Genomic DNA, 11431 nt, shown 5'->3' with positions numbered 1-11431 from the left:
CTTATGTAAAAAGACTGACGGGCATTTCGACCAATCACAGCGCGACTCTCACATTTCCGTATTTTACGCATACAAATCCGCGGGATTTACCCAATAGGAGCGCTCGGAGGGCGGAGTCTGAATTCAGGTCATGCTGCGAGTTCTGGAGATCCAGGGCAGCGGTGTTTGAGAGCAGTCAGCGGCGAAGTGTGTCAAACTGAAGCTGTGACTGGACTGGATTTTCAAGGAATATTATTTTATTTATTTGGACTTTTACATTGAGACCTGTTTTGAAGCAAGCCCCCTATGCGAAAAAGAAGATTTGCTGAAGTTGTCAGGTAGGAAATGTTTAGGTTGCTTTACATAAACACCGCCGTTGAGGGGTTGTATAACACTTTCCATTGACTAACTTACAATGTGAGCAGTGCTTTTAAACATTGTTTTGTATTAAACGGAAAGTTATGTTCGTTGAGAGACGCTGAGATGTATTTAATACACCTTTGTTCAGTTATATATACGTTAGATATATGTGTTTTCTTTGTGTTAAAGTTGGCCGTTGCATAACTGTGTCAGTGATTAGGTCATCCTCGGTCAGTGCTCCAGAGCACAGCCCTATATATCGCTACAGTTTATCCCCCTTTGTTTGCCTTGACAGAAAAAAGTCATAAAACAGCTTAATTTAATACTCAGTTTACTGAGATCTAGACTGTAGTGTATTTTGTTTAAAGGGTTGAGTCAACAAGTCTTCGTTATGAAACAGCCTACTAGCCTCATTTGTCGTGGCAAGCTGTTTTAACATTTATTCGTCTGTACTTTGACATTGTTATATAAAAAAATAGTTCTTATTTACAAAGACAACTTGGCTGCTAAGATCTTAAACATTTCTTATGCAACTATTCATTTATAATTCTTTCAACACTGAGTGTTAATTAATAACTTCATTAAAAGTATTTGCAACAAATGAAGTAGCTGACAATTAATAAATGTATGAATTATGTGTAATATATTGTATTACTTATTGTAGCAACTTAACTAAGATATATTTTTACCCTATGAATAATAATTGTTAATGTATGTAGTTGTTAATAATGAACAATGAATAATGAATGAATGTTAAACTAGCTTGCCACAAATTCCCCTCTTAAAATGAATGAATGTCAACCTTTCTCTGGGTCTGGATTTGTCCATTATACGTCATTGAAGCTGCATATATAATTGTCACGGGTAGAGTCATGTATGTTAGATAATGTCTTGCTGAAACACATGCCAATGATGCACAATTTAGGCTTGAGATCAGGGGGCAGCTACAGAATATAGCCAGTTACATTAGCCCATAAACTTAAAATAAAATGTATTATGCCAGTATGTTAACTAATAATGTTGGAAATGTGTTTATTATTTAAGTAGAATTCAAAAAGAGATGCTAGACATAATGATAGACTTAGTCTTAGTATTTACTTCCATTGCATCTGTTTGCCACACATTAAACGTGTATGGTGGCTGAGGCTGTATATTTCTACTTGAAAGTCTTTAAAAGCAAAATGCCATGCAAGTTTGTCATAACAAGATGCACAACCTTAGCTTTGCTTTTAAATGGATTTTTAAAGGGTAAATATAGCCTGAGGTTGGCAGTCGTTCACTTATGTTCCAGTGCATGGTGGGCAGTTAAGCTTGAACTCTGATACTTACTCCTACAAGATGCCTTAAATGTTTCAAACACAACCTCTTCATGTGCATTGCGATACAACAAACTTCTTAGTCAAAAAGTTATTTTTATATCACTTTTTACGATGCACATTGTTTCAAAGTAGCATTACAGAAAGTCATATGGTCATGTTGAAAATGTCTAAATAGTTGTATGCATTGTAGCTGTACTAAGAGAGATGTAAGATATGCATGTGGTATTTATCGCCCTCTGTCAATATCACTATTATTATTTGTGGATTAAGTTGGACATACTTTTATATTCGGCTTAATATTAAAGATTTATGTGATAATACGGTTTATTTATGTTACAATGTAAGCAACCGTGCAGGTGAGGTTTGCAGTATTTATTCCCCTACACAAGTATTACTGCAAAATGCAGAAAAAGTAGGACATACTTGTTTATTCAGCCTTATATAAAGAGCTGGCCAATAGCATTATGTCTCTGTGATGATGCAGGCAATGCAGCAGTTGAGAGAATACTGTATATGAGGATAAAGTTTCAGCATTATATAAAGAGCTAGCTGTGATGTTGTTACTCTATTTTGATGACTCAAGCAATTAAGTTTTTTTTTATTATTGCTCTACATGAGTATTACTGTATATGTAACCCTAGACCTCAAGTCTTTAGTTGCATGGATATATTCGTCAAAAAGCAGTAAGCAAAAAATCCTGTTCCATAAATATATCAAAACTTAATTTATGATTGGTAATATGCATTGCTTAGAACTTTAATTTGAGCAACATTTAGGGTGAATTTAATAGATTATAGACTTCAAATAGTATAAATATCTCAACCAAATATTGTCCTATAACAAACCATATTTTATTCGAAAGCTACACCTTTAAAATACCCTTATGATTGGTGTTGTGGTTCATGGGCACATATGCAGACTAATTTGGACACATTTATGTATCCAACCCTATTTAAACCCATGCCTTTTTGCTAAAAGGTGAAACCCACTCAATATTTGTGCTGCACAACTCTCCTTACTTCAAAACACATTTTACTGGACTGTCCTGCTTTTAATAATTCCAGAATAATTCATTTTGATAAAATGAACTCTCTTGTAGAAATTGTAGAAATTTTTATTTCTATTTAATTCTTATTTAATTTATGTATTCACTTGTTTGTTGTTGTTGTTTTTTAATTATATATTTTTGATTGAAATGTTCCTGCAATAAAAATAGCTTTGGTTCCTGACATGGCATTAAATAAAAAATACAGTACATTTGCATTGCAACCCTATTTATGTTTTGTGTTCTGTTTTTTAAAGCTTATTTCTAATTATACTCGCCACAATTTGTTCAATTTGACTCTTCATATGTCTTTTTCACATTCTGCCATTTTATTTTGCATATGATGTGATTCATTCCATTTAAAGCAGTATTATTGTAGTCTTTCACTTTGGAAGATTCTTTAAATGTCTGCTTTGATTTGCCTGAGGCTGCATTGATTAAATGGAATGTGGAGGTACAATTTCAATTGCCATTGAGTATATATTTGCAGCCAGATAGTGAATGTTGCAGAGCTTGATCTAAATGAGAACCTAGTAGAGACATGTAATTGTTAGGTCTATTTTGGTGGATGCTGTATAGAGTTGCTAGAATAACAGTTGTGCAAGGAGCACTGTCGTAAACAGAAATTGACCACCATCTCCTAACAGAAGCTGGGCACATTGTTTAGATTTCTAAGATTAAGATTCTCATTTCAGCACCTACTGTGAAGGGTAAATGCATCCGTAAATTGCAGATGATTCAAAAGGTTTGCTTTGTCGTGATCTGAGTGGAAGCAATTTTTTCTTTAAATAAATCTGTTTCGAATGCATGTTGTTTAGACACATGGATCATCACTGAACTTTTTGCTCTGCCTAAAAAAGAGAAAATGTGGGCGATTAGTTTGTGGAGATGTCTGAGATCAGGCACTCGCTCAACAAGATAGACTGAAAGCGTTGGCGATTCAGATGGGATTGGCTGTTGGGACAGAGTAGGCAGTAGGAGGGTAGGAAGTGATGACGCACGTAGAGTGTCCTCGGGTGCATTTTTATGTATTTGGAGAGCATTACTGGCTTAGAGCCACACGAACAGTCCATCAGCAAAGCATTCATTGATGCTATCATTCTAAGTTGCATTTTTATTTTGTTGAGTGGTGAGACGGGCAGTTAAATTAGAAACAGGGCACACAATAGAAATAGGTTTTGGAGAGGATGCTGTGACAACGGCAGTTTTGTTTTGAAACTACACTGTAAAAATTCTGGGTTTCAACCAGTTCCTTCATGTTGTCCCAACACAAATATATTAACTGAATTGCTTTTTGTGAAGTTGAGTGGATTGAACATAAAATTCAATCCCCCCCATAAAAGTTGATACCCCCCCCCCCAAAAAAAAATCAATCATTGTCTTGATTCAGCTCATTTTCTTTCATCAAGTAGTTTGAACAAGCAGCAAAAAAAATTTTTTTTGAGTGCATATATATATATATATATATATATATATATATATATATATATATATATATATATATATATATATATATATATATATATTTTTTTTTTTTTTTTTTTGTCCTTTGGGGACCTTTCTTTTTTATGGGCATTAAATGTACACTGTAAAAAAAATGCATGGTTCCACACAGTTCATTTATGTTGTCCCTACACAAATCCATTAAGTTAACGTAACTAATTTAAGCAGATTGAACACGATTAAAACGATGAAACGATTACCTTTTCAAAAGAAATCTCCAGAATTGTGTTGTTTCAGCTCATTTTTTAAAAGTAGTTCGAATGAGCAGCTAAAATCATTTTTGAGTGGATGTTTGTACATTGAAGAATTTGATAAATGTGTGCATTCACAAAATATGATAAATGATGTCACATTAGTTGAATATGTAGTTAATATAGGTGTAAACGGTTAAACATGCAGAGAATATAATGAAAAATGTGTCAAAGAGATTTTGCATCATATGTGATCTGTGCATCAAATTATATTTACAGAAATTATATTATTTACATTAAAAATAGGGTTTATTCATATGGTCATGGAAAACCTGGAAAAGTGATGGAATTTTGACATGGCATATTCCAGGCCTGGAAACTTGTGGAAAATCAGAAAACCCCACAAAGTTTTGGAGAAGTCATGAAACAGATATCTGTATACTTGATTATGGGTTAGTTTTCTTTACTTCATTTTTGTCCTTGGCAAATCACATGCTCTCACATTATTTGTGCAGCGTAAGCATTATCTAAATCCATTTTACATAGATAAAAATATACATTTAAACTAAATAGATTGTTGCATGTTTTACGAGTTGCTGTAATAAATTTGAACATGCATAGGTTTTTTACCACACATTTGTAGACATTGCATAAAACATTAGGTCAAGAAAATTTACTGGAGAGTCTTAGAAAAATCATAGAAAAGTCAAGAAATTTTAGTAGTTAAAACGTGTATGAATGAACCCTGTAAAAAGCATATAAATTGTTTTTTTTAATTGTTAAAAATGTCTTGGTAACAAAATTCCAGTGGTCTGAAGTATAGCAACAAACGATATATATATTTTAAATCCAATTACTTTGGGATTGCACTGTGATTCCCAAATAGTGTTTAAAATTAAATTAATCTGGTTCTAAATGGGTTTGATATGATTTTATTGGTATAAAAACTATTGTTACACATGATTCCATTTTAGTTAGCATCTTTTATAAATCTTGTTGAAAATGTATCCCAATGTCATATACTATATAAAAAATTGAAAGCTGTATTGAAGTTCTTATTAACTTTTTTTTTTTCTTTGACCCAAATAGTCCCTTTGGTAAATAAAAACAGATTGGTGTGTGATCCACCTTTAGGTTAATTGTACAATTGCGGCTCAGTTTGAGGAACATAATTGCAGTCAAACCAAACACTGTTTCATCTGTGGCAAACTTTCAACTATTGCAAGCCTTGGGAGTGCAGATTTAGTTTGCCTTATGTAATTGACTAGTGCAAACATAGCCTCATATATGGACATAGATGTCATACACTTCACTGTAAGAATATTATCCTCTATCGTGTTAAACTGATTTTATTAGCATCATTACATTGATTTTATTAGTATGTAATGTGACAAAAGTGTTCTTTAGAGTTGAGTCTGACCCACACAACACAACTGGTAAAACAACTGCGGATGAGCTTCAAGATTACCCTGTTTTGATTTCCCTAGAGGGTTTTTCCTACTCATGACCTGCTCCAGCCGCTTCCACTTTCTTTAGTGTCCATCCATACACATGTAGGTAGAAAAACAGAAGTGTAGATAAGGAATTGATTGATTGTTTTTATCTAAGTGGAGAAAGAAAGCAAGATATCGGTCACCGTAATTACAAAGGGTTGCTGGAACCAGTTATAGCTGGCTAACATTTGTTGCAATCTGTAGTAAAATAAATAGTTTAAATATATTACCAGTGTTTGTTTTGCATGCAAGCTTTTGTTTTGGACATTTAAGAAAGAATTCACTAAATCTCATTAGCTTGAAATTTGACATTTCTTTTCAAATGGGGAGCTAGAAACGTCTCAAATGCTCAGCTATGCATTGCTATTTTCTAAATGAAACATATATGTATTTAGGTTTAGGATGAGAGACACTTACACAATCTAATCTAGAGTTCTCCACACCTGGCCTTGTGTAACCACAATCACACGTGTCTTCTTGGAGAGATTTGGTTAGCCTGCTCCGCTGCGTTATTACCAAACAGCTGTTTAAGGGCACTTTGGAATATGACTACTAGAAAGACTTTAATGTTATGTAAAGGCAGGAGACACTCGAGCAACTACATCATCACATCAATTAGTGAGTCACACATGGTAGCAAAAGCTTTGTTGAGTGTTATTCAGTCACTGTGCTTTTTTAATGACAAGTGTGTTTGCAGCTTTTCCAAACCAGCACAATTTTTAGTTTTGGGGAGGGGACAATTTAATTGTTATGTTAAGTCCACTTAAATTGGTAAAGACATTTAAGTTCGCTTAATCAATTTGTGTTGGGACAGCATGAGGGAATTGTGTGGAACCCAGTATTTTTTACAGTGTAAGCAAATCGACATTTGTTAAATTTTCCTCACAATTCAATTCATCTTTATTTATATATTACTTTTTTATGTAGATGTCAAAACCATATCAGGACTCAACAATTAAGGCTTCTCTACTCTCCCAGTTTGTGCCTTCAGGAGCACTTTTAGAATATTTATCTTTAATCAAACTAAAGGATTGTATATGACTCTTTTCAGTGTTGTTGCTACTTGTATACTTTTTTTTTTTTTTTTACAATGTATGTTTGTTAAGAAATTAATAATTTATTAGTATATGTTTTGCCACTGCTGCTAATAAGACATTAAAACCTAAATGAATAAATTTTAAATAACTCCCAGTTTGTTCAGATGGTTTAGATTTGTTTCTTGACAATATTATTGAATTGACAATAATGCAACTCATTTATTTATTTCATTATAAATTTAGTATACTTAAAGGTTGAATTTTTTTAGGTGTAGTTTCATATGTATGTTAATATGTAAATATATTTTGTACAATATTTATTCATTGGTTTATATCTTTAAGAAGGCTGTTTTACTATCAGTCCAAGGACTATTGTGGTAATAATGTGCATTGTCCCTGTCAAATGAACCTAACATTTTTTATTAAATTTAAATAAATGAATGTACAAAAAAAATGTAAAAAAGAAAGAAATTGTCAGAATATTTTTATAATCATAAAAAAAGTTGTATTTATAAAATGTGGTGAACTTGATCTGTGTTTTATTTTTGCCATGACATAGCCATAGAAGCAGAAATAACAATAGAATTAAAAATCTCTCTATGTAGAAAAAGGCATTGTTTTTGACCGATATGATTTAATTCTAATAAATAAGGCTGTTTCAACAACAAAGATTTAGACCAAATGAGTTTATACCTTGGTGATGCAATTCCACCCATGTGATCACAGGTGGAGGATGCTTTTAACGAGCTTGTCCATTTTAATTACTCCTAAAGTTAGTCAAAACTTATTTGACTGGGTTGCTTATAAAGTGTAAATATTTATGTGGTAGAACCACAAAGGACCACAAGCTTACCAAAGCATTTAAAGACTTGTATAATAATACATTTTCCAATTTTCCATTTATTTTCACATCATTTACTCTTTTGCTTTTACCCAAGTCCTATTTTAAGGCTCTTGATATGGTTTAATTGTCTTCTTCAACCTTTTTAACTTTCAAACTTCAACTGCATGATTTTTAAAAAACAATTTCTTTGGTTAAAGTGTTCCTGACCCCACCCTAAGCAAATGTTGTGTTTTTTGTTTTAATGATAAGCTATGAACCAAAGTTTAGTCAGATATTTATGATGCCTGTTAAAAGGTATTCTTAATTGTAGATCTCTACTGTCACACAAACTACTCTGTAAAAAATGCTGGGTTCCACACAATCAATTTGTGTTGGTATTGAACATTTAAACATTTAAATTGTCCCCAAAAAGCCTCAGGAATTGTAATATTTCAGCTCATTTTAAAAAAGTAGTTTAATCAAACAGCAAACATCATTTTTTTATTTGTGTAAAAGCATGCAAACTATGCTCTGTATTGTTCTATTGCATTGCAAGATAAGGTCCTGAATAAACAGTTGGATCTCAGAACTCTCTAATCTGTGTCAATAGTTTGTTTAGTACGGTCTAAAAACAGTTTTCCAGTCACATTACTTCCGAGAGTGTGTACTTAGCTGTGGCCTGATGACCCAGGAGTCGCATTATGACATCACGGAAAGCAGGCATCAATCACTGCGTCTAATCTGTTCCGGGACTCTAGAACTCAAATATCAAAAGTGAGGTTTTATTTAGAGACCCGAATTGAAGAATTTATTTTTTTGAGTTTGAATCACATTTTTAAATGCATGAGTTAATGCTTTATTGTTTTACTTTCCTGGCATATTTCATGACAAATCAGATTGTTATGCGTTCTTGAAACATTATATTTATTTTAATTTAAAATGTAAATTTAATTACATTATTTTTATTTGTTCATGATATTTACAATGAATAGATTAAATTTTGACCTTAAACTTAATCTTTGCTCTGTAAGGTTGGTTGAATATATATATATATATATTTGAATCTATATTTACATTCAGTTATGCATTATATGAGATGCCAAATGCAAATACTGAAGTGCATTATAGAATTTTAGTGAGTGCTGTATTTCATGAAGTATTTGCGTTACAAAAATGCTTTTAATTTTATCCCATGCTTGACTTTTGAATAAATTGTTTAATTAAAAATGTAAGCTATAAAGAAATATGAACTATTGTATTTAAAGCCATCTGTAAACTTATGTAAGTCCTTACATAAATCAAGTAGTAGCCCGTGTGTCATTGTTACACATTCAATTACATAAATGTCTCAAACTTGAGACTGAGTTATAAAACTGTCTGTGAGGAGGTTCGGTGGGTTTAGGGTATCATTATCTGATCTTTATTTGGCTAATATTACAATAGATATTGGTTCTGGTGTTGAGAGAAGATTTAGTTTACATTTTAAATGCAAATGATCAAAGTCATGGTCAGTTTTTGGAAGTCAATGAGTGATGCTAAGCAGTGAATTACTTTTGATTTGATTATTTATTACAGGGTAAGAGGTCACGGATTAATTTTGTAATCATGGTAATTAAATTTGCTGTAAAATTGATGACTGTGTATATATTTTTCAAAGTAATATTTGGTTCAGTAGTTATAGCTGAATGAACTTAAATAAAAGTGCTGAATCAGCAATGATATGGACTTGATAAATGATGTTGGACTAAAGTTAAATTGACTTAACAGGCCCAAAATGCATGAGTTTGGATTTTTAAATTGAGTTTTAATATTATTTGCTTGATTGCTTTGAAGTGCATTAATATGACCTTGTTTTTTTAACATAATTTGAATTTCAACATTTGTTCAAATCTATGTTATAGATCAAATATATATAAGATAATATATAATATATAAGAGTTTAATAACTCATTTCTAATAACTGATTTATTTTATCTTTGCCATGGTGACAGTAAATAATATTTTACTATATATTTAGCTTAAAGTTACATTTACAGGGTTAACTAGGTTAATTAGGTGAACTAGGCAGGTTAGGGTAATTGGGAAAGTTATTGCATAACGATGGTTTGTTCTGTAGACTATTGAAAAAAATAGCTTAAATGGGTAATAATTTTTTTGCTTAAAATGGTGTTTAAAAAATTTACAACTGCTTTTATTTTAACCAAAATAAAACAAATAAGACTTTCTGCTGAAGAAAAAATATTATCTGACATACTGTGAAAATTTCCTTGCTCTGTTAAACATCATTTGGGAAATATATATAAAAAAAAAAATTCAAAGGGGGGCTAATAATTCTGATTTCAACTGTATATGCCATGCCACTTTTTAGCCATGCTTTGATATTATGAAATTACAGGGTCTTAGTTTAGTTAGCTATATTATAATTAAAGGGCATCTTGGTCAAGGTGTAAAATGCTGATTTTCTTTCAGAATTGGTTTAAAATAGATTTTTTTCTGTGTATTTTAAGACTTCAGCTCAAATCTCATTTGTTAGCCAATGTTCTTTTCAGATTAACAGCTTGATTGTATTTTTCTAAAACAATCTCAGTATAAGTTTGTCAGCTGTAATTATATTAAAATGCACTGTTCTTCTCCATTTCCCTCGAGCAACTATTACACGAAAAACCTATTAAGGGTTGAATAAAGTCCATATCAATGGCTAATAATGTGTCTTTTGAAGCTCAAGTCTTCAAAGCTCTTGATTAACTGAAGGATTAAAGAGACTTGTTAAAACAGAGATGCCCAAACTAGGGCCTGCTGGAAAAGTTGGCCCATGATAACCTTTGATTTGACCTGCCCTCTAATCTGAGAAGAGAGGGAGATTGATAGGGAAAGTTGGGGCAAGTGCCTTTAACAGAGGTCGTCATTTACAATTTAGCAAAACATTTAATTTTAATTGCATTTAATTGCTGAGCTACAAAAAGCAAACGTGAAAAGCAAAATAAAATGTGAATTGTTAAGATTTTTAAAAATGTAAATTGTCACTCGATAGAGGGCAATGCACACGACATTGGCCTGCAAATAAAGACAAAGAAAGGTGCAGCTTGACTATATTCAGCATTGAACTCCAATGTGTTGTAAATGTGATTATTTACAGTTTTGAGTAAGAAGTACATTATAAAATGTAAAAAAAGAATAATTATTAAACAATTAAAGTATTTTATTACTATTCATTTTGAAATATTAATAATAAATTAGAAAAATGCCATTGTGAGTTTGGATTTTGGCCCTTCATAAGAACCCCTGTGCACCCCTGTATTAAAAGCTTATAGTTAAAGTTTGACACTTAAAGAGCGAAAGCCACGTTTTCACGTGCTGAGATTTATGCAAGCTTATTAGACGTGCGTCAGATATGTGGTATAATGACTGATACTGTCAATGTTTACATAATTTTCTGTCTTGATTAGCAGTGTTTAAGTGCATGGCCAGTGTGTTACTGTGCAACTTGCAATCCAAAGGTTGTAGCCCTGTTGTGTCATCGGCCTGTAGGTTACTGGGTTACAGCAGGCACTTGGCCAGACATATTAACTTCTCATCAGTGCTAATAAGCCAGACAGGTTTGATCTGGGTAGGGCACTAAGTGATATGATTCAAAAAGTCATTGACGTCACGTATGCCAGGTAGGGCTGGCATTGTAGTAGC

The 11431-nt window shown here is 32.3% G+C and overlaps 1 protein-coding gene across 5 annotated transcripts in view; it reads left to right on the top strand.

Annotated features, from left to right (window-relative positions):
- The first annotated feature begins 157 nt into the window (after nucleotides 1-157).
- The window catches only part of per2 (period circadian clock 2), a 62826-nt gene continuing 51552 nt past the window's right edge, over nucleotides 158-11431 (top strand). For all 5 annotated transcript variants that reach the window (XR_015477528.1, XM_087238761.1, XM_087238760.1 and 2 more), the window contains exon 1: nucleotides 158-317. The gene's annotated coding sequence lies outside the window, so the exon portion shown is untranslated. The remainder of the gene's footprint in view (nucleotides 318-11431) is intronic.

The sequence above is a fragment of the Danio rerio genome, chromosome 2, assembly GCF_052040795.2.
Source record: "Danio rerio strain M-AB ecotype USA chromosome 2, GRCz13ab, whole genome shotgun sequence".
In the NCBI taxonomy this organism is placed as follows: domain Eukaryota; kingdom Metazoa; phylum Chordata; class Actinopteri; order Cypriniformes; family Danionidae; genus Danio; species Danio rerio.
Note: the sequence above shows the minus strand (reverse complement) of the source record. Positions and strands in the feature narration are given on the sequence as shown.